This window comes from Armigeres subalbatus, chromosome 1 (genome assembly GCF_024139115.2).
Source record: "Armigeres subalbatus isolate Guangzhou_Male chromosome 1, GZ_Asu_2, whole genome shotgun sequence".
In the NCBI taxonomy this organism is placed as follows: domain Eukaryota; kingdom Metazoa; phylum Arthropoda; class Insecta; order Diptera; family Culicidae; genus Armigeres; species Armigeres subalbatus.
Genome location: NC_085139.1, coordinates 73,999,690 through 74,015,787, shown reverse-complemented (window position 1 = coordinate 74,015,787; position 16,098 = coordinate 73,999,690).

The following is a 16,098-nucleotide window of genomic DNA, read 5'->3' as shown; positions in this document are numbered from 1 at the left end:
GAGTCGGAGTGATCGAGACCTCTCGCAACCTACAATCCGATCTTCACACCGGGCGGAACACCTTCGCGTGAAGGATTTCAAATTCCTTCACACACCAAAAAGGAAAAACATAAATCACAGGTCATATTAGCACAACATAACACCATTTTACTACGACTTGATTGAGCAGAATTATTCGATGCCTTACCTGAGCCTCGAGCCGCCACGACTTATTTTACTAAAATTAGATAGGGTAACGGCTCAAACCTTGGCCCATTATGCTACGGTTGAGCACATTTATCGTTATAAATCTTCTTATATTGCATTTCCAACCAGAATTATTCCACCAGCCAGCTTGCTTACATTTGGTTCTGACGCCAAATAGCAAAAGACGACGATGAATGTCCGCAATATCTCATTTAAACCAGCGAAAGTCTCGAGAGAAATGGACAAAAGGTCGGCATCCTTGTCCCTATCATGTGGATAATTTTTCAGCCCACTTGGGACGAGTGAGTGTTGATTTCGAACATACGAGAGATAAAGATGGGTTGCTGTTTATAGTACCAGTCATTTTGCTTGCGTTAAATAAAGGCAGCATGCAAACAAATAGAGAAAATCAAATCATCTTATTGAGCGTAAATTCTAATTGGTTGCATGTAAAATACTACCACACTGACTGTGAGAGTGCGTTTCAGATTCCCCCAATAGCACGCTTACCAAGGACATGCTAACGAAAATACTATTGTATGAATCGTTTATTTCCCAAATATTTACCATATTTGGTAGAAGTTTAGAAGTTTTGTAGAAGTTTAAAAAAATAAAAACTGTATTAAAAACTGCACTTGCAAAAAGGCTACATGTTCTAGCCCTCATGTTGTACCTTCAAACAAATTGCATACGTTAATTATTAGCTGCCGCATAATTTTGAGATTTACTGCTAGTTGAAACCATGGCAGTTGTGTTGCTCTCGCTCTTGCGATACTCTCCAAGAAACTTTTTTCCAAAACGTAAACAACGCTTTAGGTGGGGATGATGCATAACGCACTACTAAAGAAAGCCAATTGTAAAACTTATTCTAGGCAATTCCTTGCTTTGTACTGTGCATAAACAGTTATAACTGTGCCAACTACCTGATATTATTACACAATTATTCATAAATAAAATTATTGGATGCTTGTTTTAACTCTGCCTGCATTGAAGTTTTATGATTGGTACGTGCGTTTGATTCCACTCCTCTCTATATCGATCAGCTGTTGTGAATCCTCTCAAAACTCTCACGTGTTTCAACTTCCCGAGTTGAAAGAATACTTTTTCGGTATCATTTTTCAGATCAAAATACTTTTTGCAAGCAATAATAAATCTAAATTATGATGAAGGTATTTGTCAAGTAATTTGACTTGAAATTATTCACATGAAATGACGTTGAAAGTTTATCTAATGAAACATCCGATCCATTGTATCTTTCCATTATTAAATGGGAAAATGTTTGTAGGATTCGTGCGAAAGATGATAAAACTAAATGTTCTTACACTTATTAAATCATTTATTTGCGAATTTATGAAGAAAATGGTGTATCGAACCACGAAAGGTTGATGCTTGAAACGCTTTTGCTTGAATCGTGTTTGGAAGCCGTAAGGTAGGCAATTATTTTTGGTATGTTCTGCGAATGGAAGCGATTATATCGTGATTAGAGAAAAGCATCATGAGGGCCCATTTACAAACTACATGCTGTTTCAGGTTGTGGGAGGGTACTTGTCTGAGCGTTAAGGACTTTATAAATTTCAGAATCCTACCATACATGAAGCATTACTAGAGGCTTGATGTGGGTTGAGTTTAGCGTTATGTAATTTGCGAATGAAATTTAACCGCTGAGTGGATTAACCTGTTTTAACAAAAATTCTTTGCAACCTAATCGCAAGCATCGGATATTCTATCTGCAGCTTTCGGTTATTTTCTCCAGTACGGGTTATTGGTGAGAATGTTTTGATTTTAGAGTTTCACCTATACTAACGTAGTGCTACAAATCGAAAGCACATGCCACCATTTGGCTACGGGTGCCCCCAGTATTGTCCAAAAAAGTTTTGGTTAATTTTGTCGCTATACTAATGGAAATTGTGAAATAAAAATGATATCTGACATAGTGTGGTTGTTATCCATTCATCTGATGTGCGAAAGCAGGTATGTTCATTCATAAAACTCTTTTATTGGGCAAAAGAAAAACTCTAGTAGAGCCAGCCTGCATAAGTCAACGAAACATGGCTGCTAAAAAACCGAGTCAAAGTGATTTTTCACGCAAGATAAATGCTTGTAATAGTTTAAGAAGTGTATAAATCTAGAGTTATGAAGCAGATATGTGTTTGATACACTTTTCTATAGAAGCAGTGGTTAATATCTCCCCACAAATCGACGTATTATCGCTGAAATATTGATTAATTTGCGTGAAGAGCCAATGTTACATCCAGGGCCAACATTACCGCCGGTTACCCTATTGGTACTAATTTTCAAATGCTAACTGTAACAAATTTTTTTATCAAGCTTTTCTTTTTATGTAACATTTTACATTTACAATTTCTTACATCGGAAATTCTTGTTCCCGCGCACTTGGGTCTAATAACTTTCTTCCACAAATTTTCGTGATTCTGATAGCTATAACAATATAAATGCTTTACAAAGAACGTACTTATAAGATTCTACAATTGGCCTCACTAAAGCTTGACGATTGTTCCGGCTAATAATGGTCACAAACTTCCACTTTCTCAGGGACTACGTCCTCTTCAATTGTCGTTCAACTCAGAAAAAAGCCATTGATTGGCAATTTCTCATCATATTTTTCTGAAAATAAAAACGGCGAGTGACACCCAAGTTGCTTGTGATTCAGTATGTAAGGTAGTTGTATTTTTTGACAACCAGAGGCGCTACCGGTAATGCGTATTTGCTCGAATCTTAGTACTTAATCCTACAAGATGATTTAAATCGGCTTCTCATGGCGAGAAGCTAACCAATCAAACTCAATTAAATCTACTAAAACGGTTCCTATTTTGTAACTATGTTACATACTTACAGTTACTCGAAGAAACGCAATAAAAGTTCTGTTTAATCAGAATTTTTGACTTTTCGTCTAATTAACTTAAATTATCATTCTACGTCATTATTATCTGAGAAAGTTCTATCCTACCAAATGGTGTAAGTGAGGAGATAACACCTTCTTCCTATTAACATAAGGTGTACAGTGGAAATAATGCCTTCTTTAAATGGACGCATTTGCCCGGTATAAGGCAAACATAGGAGATAATGCCTTCTTTAGATGAATGCATTTGTCCGGTATAAGGCAAACAGAGGAGGTAATGCCTTTTTCAAATAAACGCATTTGCCCGGTTGAATGCGAACAGAGATGATAATGCCTTCCAGCGCCGTAGCGTGTGGTTGGCCAGGTTGGCCCCCGCCAAGGGCGCCAGGCCTTAGGGGGGCGCCGAAATCCAGAACTGTGGGAAATAATGAAAATTCTCATCAAGTTTTTTACGCGCTTGGATACCACTCGAATTGAAAAAGAAATGCAATTGAAAAGAAGAATGGAATAAGTTTTTGGGGAAGAAACCCTAGATGAAGACTTCAATACGCCAAAGACAAAACACAGAGTAGACTGTAAAAAAACGTGTATAATTTTTGTTCGTTGCTAAGAAATCTACGCCGTTTTCAAATGATAGATACTCGGAAGTAGTGAGAGGGAATTTGTTTGAATTTAAGATCAATTATATCATTTTATGCAGGCAAACTATTTGAGGTTCAAAAACGGACCATAACGATCGCATTGACATTTTCGATTCCTTTAAACCAGACACTTGTATGATGGTAAAAAAACAAGCAAAGTCGTTTACTTAAGGACTTAAGGAATTCATAAAGCAATTATTTATTAAATCCACCACGCAAAAAAAAAAAGATTTAAAAAAAGATATTTTTTAGGAAGGCTCATTTGCCGTTAGGCGTTACGAAGCTGAAATCATGTTTTAATTACAATTTTTCATGATTCTTATGTACTAATGTTAGTTTTGGGGAACTGATAGACTCGCGATTTGGTTATTGAATACAATAATACAGTAGGAAAGGAAGGGAATTTAGGGTGCTTAAGTAATGACGATGCTGATGTTCACATAGTTGCCATTCTTGACGATGTTTCACTTTTGTAATGGAACGAACAAACATTTTCTTGGGAGACAATACCGAGAGGAAGACATAAGAAAGGGAAAGGGCAGACATTAAACTGGAAAACAAGAGGAAGATATTCGTGATGGGGTATGGCAGACAAGAGGATGGGCGGACTATGATTACATTCTTACATCAGAAATTCTCAAAAATTGGTTATCAACGGACATGTAATAGAGATCAAGACCAGTCAACACTTCGCTAATCCTAACTAACAATTTAAGTTGAATTAGCTAATTTTTCCAAGACTATTTTTAGCTTAACAAGCGCTTCACCCGGAGGCTTTGGTTGTTTTCCTCGGATCCGGAGATATTCCTTTAGCGCAGATCTGGAGCCACGATGTTCCTTGCACGCCTACACGACGTAAACAATATTCTGATATTCTTTGCTGCAAACAGATTGTCTTCCGAGAGCCGCTCTCTGAAAATATGTGCATTTCGAGTGTAGTGATTAGACAGTAAACAATACATGGTTCGAATGAAGTCTCGTCCCTTATTCAATTTTTTGAACCATGGACGCTTCGACATCTACGTGCGAATTAAATACAGCCAACTACCCAACTCCACTTTTTTCATTTCTGTTGGTTTTGTTTCAAGATTCCTGAGGCTAGTTCAAGGTTTTCCTGACGAATTATTAGAAAAAAATCATCGAAGGTTATTTTCTGGTCGTAAACGTCATCGTACAAGCGCCCACCTTATCCAAAGTGCCCGCTTTCTCATTTCCCGAGATCGAGCAATGAGAAGGTACCCAGACCAATTGATTTTCAAAGTATCCCAGCTCGTATCATGTTTTTTGTTTTGAACATGCCAAGAAAGTAAGGGGCGCCTAATAACGGTTTCGCCAAGGGCGCTGGGAGTCCACGCTACGGCTCTGATGCCTTCTTTAAAAGAACGCATTTGTTCAACATAAGGCCAACAGAGGATAGCGATTTAAGGCGAACAAAGTTGATTATGCCTTCTTTGAAAGAACGCTTTTGTCCGGTATAAGGCGAAAATAGTAGATAACGCCTTCTTTAAATGAAAGCGTTGGCCTGGTTTAAAGCGAACAGAGTTGATATTGTCTTTTTTTAATGAACGCAAATGCGCCTGATATAAAACGAACAGAGTTAATAATGCTTTCTGAACACATTTGCCAGATATAAGGCGAAAAAATTTGGCGGACTTAGGAAATAATGCCGTCTTTAAGTGAACGCTTTTGCTCGGTTTAATGCGAACAGAATGATAATGCTTTGTTTAGATAAATGCATTTGCCCAATTTAAGGCAAACACAGAGGGTGATGCCTGCTTTCAATGAACGTATTTGCTCAGTTTAAAGCGAACAGAGTTGAAAATGCATGCTATTAAAAAAACACGTTTGCCCGGTATGTGGCAAACAGAAGAGATAACACCTCCTTTAAATGATCGCGTTTGCAAGGTATAACGGAACTATGCCTATTCCTTGCCACGGGAGGAACAAGCATATTCGACGACCATAAGAGATCCTCTCATTCTAGGGTCTTGTCGCCATGCCCTTCTTGTCACAGTAAGGTTTATCGCCGGCAATCTTCAGCAGCAACTTTTCAAACCCTTTTATCTGTTTAAATACATGTTCGCGAGCCTTCTCAAGTCCAGGCGACGTGGGCTATTTCCTCCAGCTGCAAAGTTCTCACCTCAGCGTTAGCAGTCTTCACACATGATTTGTGACGGGATTTTATTGGAACAATAATTATTCGTTCTATACTATTTTCGAACAGTTCAAGTTTGATGAAAGAATCGCAAGTCCAACACGATGAACCTTGTAAAAGGACTACCGGATCGAAAAATAAGTACGAATCTATAATAAAAGTTCTCGCAAAAAATGTGTAATTTACTCGACTAGAGTGGCCCTGCTAACAAGTAATAATTATTCACATTAATTATGAATAAATTTCTATTGATTAACTTTTTTTTTTCATTGAAATAAACTATAAACTTGAAATCAGGACTGATTCGGGGTACTGGAGTATTCGCGGTAGTGCCCCACTCTGGGTGATGGCATTCGGGGTAGGAACTCATTCGGGGTAATGGCGACCGGGGAAGTGGCCTTTGGAGAAATGACATTATGTGTAATGGAATTATGGGTGGCGTCATAGAGTAGAAATGGTTCCTTCTTCCAATTCAGGAATTCTTGGTTTAAGACACGGGAAGATATTTCCCTTCTTTCAAAGGATGCATTTGCCCGGCAGATGGCAAGACGATATGATTTCTTCCTTCAATTCAGAACAAAAACGGAAGTAATGATCCCTTCTTTCAAATGATGAACTTGCCCAGCAGAAGCCAGAGAGGATATAAGTCCTTCTTTCAATTCAAGCATTTGAGTCGCTCGGTTCAATGCAAGAGGAGATTTGATCCTTTCTTAGAAACCGTTTGCTAACAAAAGGGAGAAATGGGTAAGTCTTCTGGCTTGCCCTTGCATGAAAAACAAAACTACCCATGTCAATTTATTTTAATGCTTATCTATTTTATTTATTTATTTTATCTACATAATCTTTATAATCGCATAAATAACCACATAACAGTTTTCAAAGCTTACGCAACTATGTACTATTTTCTAACACAATAAAATAAGTAATTTCATACCAAAGTACTATTGGGAATTGAAGTGAATGCTCATGTTTCGTTTGAAAGAGACAAATGTCGTTTCGCTTCTATGATTACGAGGTAATTCGTTCCAAATTTTGACAGCACGGGCACGAAAAGAATCTCTCAAATTATTAGAAAGGGCTCTTGGAACAATAAGTAGTAATGCTCGAGAAGAGCGGGCAACCTTGAAGAAGTTTCGGAGGTAAATTGGGGGGTCATTTATAATTTTATATGTTTGGATGCATGTTCTTAGCTTAAGATGATTCACAAAATCACAACCAAGTAAAGACTTCTTATAGGCAGATATATGGTCATATTTTTTAGATTGTATGCGTATCTTACAACTGCATTGAAAGCCTGGTTTAGTTTTTTGAGATTTGCCTTTGATACAAGACCAAACAATATGTCTCCATAATCGAATAGAGGTACTAAAAGTGACTTGGCAAGTTGAATCCTGATGTGTTGAGGAGTACAATGCCGCAGCAAAAGTAGGGAGTGCAAGGCGTTGTAGACTTTACTGGAAACAGCGTTTGTCTGGTTTGTCCAATTTAAATTTGAATCCATAAGAATGCCAAGATTTTTAACCACATTAGAATACGTGATGAAATCGTTTCCAACTTTAATTAGAGGGACAAAAGGTAAGGTTGCACGTTTAGTGTGAAAAATTATAGTCTGTGTTTTTTCACGTTAAGAATCAGTCCATTCTGTTCACACCACTCTAAAATATTTTGAACATCTGAGTTCATCCGACAAACGATTTCAGGTGCGGTGCTCGGTTCTCCGGAGATGTACAGCTGACAATCATCCGCATATAGGTGAAATTTACAGAAAGATAAACTCAATGGTAAGTCGTTTATAAACATCGAGAAGAGTAATGGACCGAGTATTGAGCCTTGTGGTACCCCAGTTTGGACTGCAATAATTTCGGATTGATGATTATTGTAGTCGACATACTGCAACCGATTGGAAAGATAGGATAGAATTTAACTTGAGGAGAAATGGTCTAAGTGGAAATTGTGTTTCAACTTTTCACATAATCGTCGGTGGTTAATAGAATCAAATGCCTTACTAAAATCTAAGAGCGTAAGGATAGTGATCATTTTTTTATCTAGTGCTTCCCTTATGTCATTTTCAATATTAATCAGTGCAGTCACTGTACTACATGCCTTCCGATACCCCGATTGGAAAGCGCATAGCAGGTTATTTCGGATTAAATATTCATTCAGTTGTTTAGAAAGTACTGACTCAAAAACTTTAGAAAGAGCGCAAAGGATGCTTATTGGACGATAATCTTTTTCGATACATGGATTAATGTACGTAAGAGTGACACCTAAAGAAATTTTTAAAACATTCAATGGAATAAAGTCGTTTCCTACAGCATCGCATGAGGCAGTGGCGAACTCAGCTAAAACTTCATCACTAGTTACACATCTGAATGAAAACTTTGGTTGTGTTTCAACATCTTCACTTTGATTGAAACTAAGGGGCGGGAAGTGTGCTGCAAAAAACATATTCAGGGAGTCAGCAGTTACGTCACCTCCACCTACATGAGTGTTCGTTTGTTTCAAGCCCAATCGTTTAATGTTTTTCCACAACTGCTTTGCAGGAAGATCAGCACTAAGTTGAGAGTTAAAATTTTCTCGTTTTGTGCGTTTGATTTCGCGGTTGGCCAAGTTACGAAGGCAGGTGAAATTTTTCCATTTATTCTGGTTACCTTGGTCCCGTTTCCAGCACTCATATGCTTCGGAGCGATTTTTAATCAATCGATTAGCATACTTGTTGATCCAAGGATTTCTTGGATCTTTGGTCGTCTTTTTCTTGAGTGGGGCATGTATGTTAAGAACGGAGTAAAGTAAATCATTGAAACACCGAAGCTTTTCGTTGATTCCCACACAGTTGTAGACATTATCGAAATTGACACAACGAAGATCAGCAATAAACGAGTTTTTATCAATTTTATGATATTCGCGAGTCCAATAAGAATCAGTAGAAGTTTTAGATAGCCTAAACTTATAATCAACACAAATAAAATCGTGATCGCTGATTCCCCCCACTGACGACTGGTACACATTGTTCAAACTGTCCGTGCAATTACCTGTAAACAGATCAATGGTCGATGAAGAACCGGGCCTATGGCAAGTTGGATGAGTAGAGACAAGTTTGAAATCAAATGATGATAAATAATCAATTAGTTTCACAGTCTTGTTTGAATCGCGTTTCATCAAATCAATGTTGAAATCACCCATCAACAGAACATTGGGATTTGAAGATGAAATTTCTGAAACTACACTGAAAATTGTGTCTAGTTTTGAAACATTAACGTCCGGGGGTTTATAGACGACACCGCAGACTAAATTGGCATGCTTAAGTTTAATAAACAAATAATCAATTTCACTTTCAGTTTCAGGTTTTGCAATAACGGTGCATTTAACGTTTTTCTTAAGGTAGAAGGCAACTCCTCCTCCTCTTGATTTATTTTTATTTTGACGATCAGATCTGATGATTTTGTATCCATCGAGTTCAATAGACTTATTAGTAATTGATGGTTTGAGCCAGGTTTCAGTAATAGACAGAATATCTAATTTAGAATTCTCTAAGAAAGAACGATAGTTATCTATGTTACTTCCCAAACTCCTCGCATTATGAAGTCCAATTTTGATGAAGTTTTTAGACTGTTTCTCAAGTGAGTTTCTCATGTGCATGTAATCAAAATAATGGAACTTAATTTTTGACTCGTAAATTGACATGTCCAAACATGGAGGGAGTAAAGGAGCAGTTACTAATAAATTAGAATCAGATAGTACGTTGGTATGATTATTACTTACGCTGATTATGTCGAGACTATTCGTCTGGGTACATTGTCGTTTTTGGCTGAAACTCGCGAATTTCGACACCCTCTGGCCAATAAAATGTATCATTGATAACTGTGGCAAGATCTTCCGAAACAGATAATTTGAACGACACGAAGGATAGTTCGTTAATGTCCTTATTTCGCGGGACGAGTTTAACACATTTAAGCGAAGATTTGTCGATATTAATGGTCTCGCGGAGATACTCGATGATGTCTTCCTCAGATTGTTCAATGTGGAACGGTGTGACGTAGAATGATTTCATAGTTTCTTCGGTAGGTATTTGGCGCACTGGGGACGATTCCTGTTAACTACCTTTAATCGACAGTCATGTGGCACTTCACATGTTGATGGTGCAGCAGAGCGAATTTCGGTATTTGCAACAGCAGCAGGACGAGTAGCAGTGTTTGCAGCAGCAGTAGTCCTGGAAATCACACTGGCGTAGGTAGTGGTAGTGGAGGCAGGATTTGAGGTAGCAGCAGCGGAGAAAGTGACGGTGGCTGGTTCGGCGGTGGACGTGGTGGCAATTACTCGACTAGTGGTTGAGGTAGTGGTGGTGGCGAGTGCGGTGGTGGCTGGAGCGGTGGCAGGGGCAGCGGCATTGTTGAAAGTCTCGGTTTCGGTGATAGTTCTAGCATTCATTCCGGTAAAAGAAGCAGTAGGCAAACAGACTTCTGGATGATTCGGTGCGTTTTGGCCATCATTGTTGTAAAGGTCATCATTATCCAAGGAAACATCAAGATCTCCTGCGTCAGCGATAGTATTGTTGGCAGCACTTGAGCGGAGCGAATGATCGAGATTGAAACGATCGATGGTATTGTGGAACTCGGTAGGATCATGAATTGCCGTTCCGGACATCGCAAACTGCTGCAGTCTTGAAGAAAAATTCGAATCACGCCTGACAGTTGTAGAAATAGACACTAAGCCATTAAGCGTCTTCAAATTTTCACCAAATTGACCGACTCGTAGGTCCATTGAATCTATCTTGCTGGTAGTTGAGTCAACATTTGAAATGGACCCGTTTTGACAGGAAGCTTCTTTATTATTATTTTGTCACGCCGTAAAATCCCGTTTCCGATTATTCTGTATTGTCCATATGAAGGAAACCACGTAACTGAATGGCTCAACAAATCTTACTTATCCATTACACAGCTCAAATAAAAATTAGGCCAAAAGACCTTATGCCAAATGACCATTATGCCAAACGGCCGTTATGCCAAAGGGCATTATGCCAAACGACTTTATGCCAAACGGGGTACAATCCCGTTTAGAGAACCACCGGTCTTTTGAGCGTTCTTTATATGACACATTTGGTGCGGGTGTCAATCTTTTTTGACCGCAATTTCTTCTGGAGCCCGTAGTAGGTGCGACTTTTTTTTTTATTCATTTTTTTTATTTGACAGGCACTCCGTGTTACTTTACCGCTACTGTGCCGAGATTTACTGTGGTATTCTGCTGCCAGAATCTACACAGAATCTATTTTTAGATTTTTCCATTATTCATTGTTGTTGTCGTTGCTGGTCTATCTCACCGTGAGTCCATTGTGTCCATTTGTCCGTGTCGTGAATCCAATGATCGTTGCGCATTGTTTGGTTGCCATTAAGCCGGGTACGTTGGAGGCATGCCTCCGAGAAGAACAATTTATCAGTCGTCTTCAGGCAGTCGTAACAGTAAGGGCGCTGCCCAATACGCCACCGTACAGGCTGCGCATCCGGCGACTGACAAGGGTTTGATGGAGGGGCTGGGAATCGAACCCATGACCATTCGCTTGTAAGGCGAATGTGTAGCCAACTACGCTACGGGACCCCCAGGTGCGACTTCCACAGATGATTCGCCTCCAGTTCTTTTCGGTCTTGTCTATTTCGTCGATCATTTTTCGAAGTCATTTTGCTAAGTTCTTTCTGTGTTTCACGTTGTTTCTCCAATAAGCAGAGCATCGGCCGATCGTCAAAATTTAGTTTTGCTTTGTGCGGAAAGCAAAATGATCGGCCGATTACCAAGATTTTGTTCTGCATTGTGCGGGTGAGTAAATTAATCAGAAAGCGAAAATTTAGTTCGCATCCAGTTGTCTAGTGCGGCCGATAATTAAAATAATTAGCGTTCGTACGATTGTTTTTGTTTTTAATCGAACTATACGCTAGTATACACGGTAGACCGTTTACCAAAACGAACCCTGCCACACTCCTTACCCCACATATCCAACATCCCAGTGATTTCTCGTGGAAGTGCAGATGACTCGTCGGCTTCCATCAAAGCGAGTATCACGTCAACATTCTCCTACCCATTCCTTAATTGACCTGCATTCGGACACGGCCGGCGCTGGTATTGCTTATTTGTGAGCCACCAGTTCTTACACATTGAGGATGATGTTAGTCCCAAACTTCATCTGTTGGTTCTTTGTGTAATTACAGCTGACCTGGCAATAACGGAGTAAATAGAGCAACTGGACCCCTGGCAGGGCGCTAATTCTATGGCCTAAGGCGCAATTGGATTGCTTTGGACCCCTTGCAACGGTTTCTTCACGCGCTACCCGAAGAGGATTCCTGAAAAAAGATCGGCTCTGAAGACCCCGAAAGGACTAATGGAGTGGCGTCCCCAGAACCCGTGTAATTGTGGTACTCTTACAAGTGTTCGACTGTTGCCATTTTCCTCCAGATCACAGGCTTTTCTATTTGTTGAAAAATACGAAAAAGTTAATATTTTTTCTTCTCTGAGTTGTAAATTACAATTTGTAATGATCCGAATACTTTTTGATTTGGTTGGTCCGTTGTGTCCGAACTAGCGAAATCGGCACAGCATATTCCATAGGAATTTTTGGTCATGAACTTGATCAGGTAGTAATTTTTTTTCGGTGAAGGCTGCCGGATGAATAGGGATCCATCATGTTTGTTGGAGAAAGGGGCCGTAGTATACTGCCACTAACCGCAAGTCGAGCACATCTGTATATGGAGGCCCATATACAGATGTGCTCGACTTGCGGTTAGCGGCAGTATAGGCGATGGCTCGGTGTTTTTGAAAGGAAGGATGTTAAAAATAAGAACATGAACAATCACGAACCAAGAAAGAAAATATGAAAAACTTTAGATTTTAAGGAAGTTAGCTATTTCAGGTTTCTGGGAAACAAGCCACCAGAAGCACTTATTTTTTATATGTTTTAAATCATTAAATAAAATAAATTAAATAAATAAAAAAACGACAAAAAATGAAAAATCGCCTGATGGTTGCACTTTGATTACAATAATCCGAAAAGATAATGACGTTTAACATTTCATTTTGTTTTGATTGTTTCGGAAGCCACGATGAGCTCCTACGCGTTGGTATGGAAGCAAAGGTTCGCTTCAACGCGTCAAATTGAAGGCAACGATGCGTCGCCATGCGTGGATTTGATGAAATAGTTCGACCGCCATCCGTTGTAGCGCTAGAGTCGTGTTCGCCTGTTTTGGGCAAGAGTGGACTATATTGTTAATATATAATATTTGGTTACACCCATAGTGATCATCTAGCAATTCGCTTTAAGGTCAACTATGGCGTGCAACATCCGAGGTTTGGGGATCCCTGTCAGGTCCGTGGGTGGAGGACCAATCAATTCGACAGCGAAGTTTTCACAGCGGCCGGACTGGAAGCCAGTTGTGAAGGTCTAAGCGGGGATGTGTTGGTAACTGTTCTATCACGCACGTGCGACGCCACGGATAGCCCTCCCAAGAAATGGCAGACGCCCGGTATACTGGTGGAGTCCCGATATCGCGGCCCTTCGATCAACCTGCCTCAAGGTTAGACGAAGGATGCAACATACCCGCACCTAGGATGAAAGAGCGGATCGTCGTGAGATGTTTCGAGCTGCGAAACTGGCCTTTAACAAGAAGACCATCAAGAGCAGTAAGAGAGCGTGTTTGGACAACCTATACGAAGGAGCCAATGCGAATCCGTGGGGTGACGCCTACAGAATAGTGATGGCCAAGACCAAAGGGAGCTTTTCACCCCCAAACGGTCCCCGGATAGTTAGGCGAGGATTATCGAGGTACTCTTCCCGTCCCGAGCCACAAGTCCCTGGCGTCCTATAACGCAAGGCAATGTGGGTGCGGCCAAAATGGTGGCTCCGGTGACAAACGAAGAGTTACTCGCCCAAATTCCTGGTAACGAACAAAGCTGCAGGGCCTGATGGAATTCCAAACAGCGCTCTCAAGGCACCAATCATAGCGAAGCTCAATATGTTCAGGCTAGCTATGCAGAGATGCCTAGATGAGTGTAGATTTCCCAAAAGATGGAAAAGACAGAAACTGATGTTGTTGCCGAAGGCCGGGAAACCGCCGGGCGACCCATCGGTGCATAGACCAATCTGCCTTATAGACACGACGGGCAAGTTGCTAGAGAGGATCATCCTCAACAGGCGTACAGTCTACCAAGCAATTGGTTCAACATGCAGTGATTCACGTGGGTGAAGTCGCGTTCGAATCAGAGCGGAGTTTGAAGCTCCTTGGCGAGCACCCAAGTCAGCTTCCCATGGCTTGTCAGAAGTGAGAACCTAAGTTAGTCCCACATGGTGTGCCAGAGCGTGTGTCAGGAGGAGTGGCAGAGTGTGCTAGAGTGAGCACCCAAATAAGTCTCAAATTGGTGTGCTAGAGCGTGAATCAGGTGGCAGGGTGAGCATCTAAGTTAGTTTCACATGGTACGTAAAGGGTGAGCATCTAAGTAAGACTCATATGGTGCGTCAGAAAGAGTGTCTGGGTGTTTCAGAGGGTATGTTAGAGAGAGCACCCAAGTAACGGGAAAGTGCCTGTTTGAGCGTGAATGAGCGAGTACATTAAGTACTGCTACCCCCAGAAGTAATGCTGGGAGGCAGTTCCTGGGAGAGCCAGGGTATTAGCAGAGAGAGTAACTCAAGTAACCTTCCGCTACTTGTGTGGGTTTAGTGAGTCGGCCTTCTGTCAACCCCATTCCCTGAGTGATAATTTCAGGTATCTGTTTGCAGATTTGCCTTCATACCTCTAAAAAAACTTTGCTTTATTTTATAAGTCAACAGTCAAACCTCCATAAGTCGATGTTCTATGACTCAATATTCACTAATAGAAGCAGATTATGGTATGGTGAAAATTATTTTCTGTGTTACTGTGATAATCCTTTCAAACAGCTTCTCAAAGATTTTCTAGTCCGCATCTCGATATTCCCATGAATCCATAGTCTCTTTACTAACGACTCATGGAGGATTGACTGTAATAAAAACGTACTTAAATACTAGACCACTGATACATTTTATTGCTATGAAAAACATTCCATATTTCAGACAAGCACGAAGAGTAAACTATGGAATTGAATTATTTGTTTGAGAAAATGCATATATCCATTTTTCGCAATTCCGAGAAAACAAAAAAAAAATGTTTTTGAACAAATTGGCACCAAATCTTTTGATTTCTTCGATACAGATCATTTGGCAAAACTCAACATCCTGAGGCACTTCCAGTTTGAAAACTGCAAGCAGTACTTCATAATTGCTCTTCGAAGTGCGTGTGCATATGTGGTTTCTCAAACAAACGAAAAATTCATCGTACATTTCCAAACAACAAATAAACGAAAAATCTAAAAAAAAGTCGATCAAAAAATTTTTTTTTGCGCTTTTTGCTAGAATACGTATTTTTGGACGAGGATTCAGAATATATGAACATCTTATTTTGGCCAAAAAGGTCACATATGTAGTTTTTCAAACGAAAGGAACACATAGTTTAGGGTCAATTGGTCGAACGCCATTTAGCCGAATTCCGTTTTGGCAGAATTGTTGAAGTTTGTTTATGAAGTGAAGTGAGAAGTAGTAGGGAGTGGTGAGAAAAACTGAAGCATGTCGTGAGAAGCGAGATGTTGGGAATTGGGAACCCTAGTTGCACAATTCAGATTGATTATGATGTAGAAACTTCAATGTGACCGGATTTTGTAGTAAATGAGTTACAGTGATTAATATATGACAAGTGTGTCACTCAGGAAGAAAGCAGTGAGATATACGACAGAGATAAGGAGAAAGCAAGAAGAAATAAAGAATAAGGGAAAAGGGGAAAGGGAAAGAAGGAAGAATTTTATGATGAACTTAAAATTAATATTAAAAAATCACCCTAATAAAGCATTAAAAAAGAAAAAAGAAAGGAGAAGGCAGAAGAAGTAGGACGAAATAAGGATCAATTTCTCAATTCTCACATCTTATTTCTCACTTCTCATTTGTCACATTTCAATTTTCACTTCACACTTTTCACGTCTCCCTACTCACTCCTCCCGTTGAACTCTCATTTATAACTTTTACTTTTCACTGTTAACTTCTTTCTTCTCACTTCTCATTTTTCCTTTTTTATCTCTTGCTTATCACTTCGCACTTTTCGCTCCTCATTTCTCATTTCTCACTTTTCCCTTCTCACTTCTCTTTTTCAACTTTAATAAAGGGTGTTTTCATTCACCAATAATCACTTTTCTTCAGAGAAAAAAAAATCGAC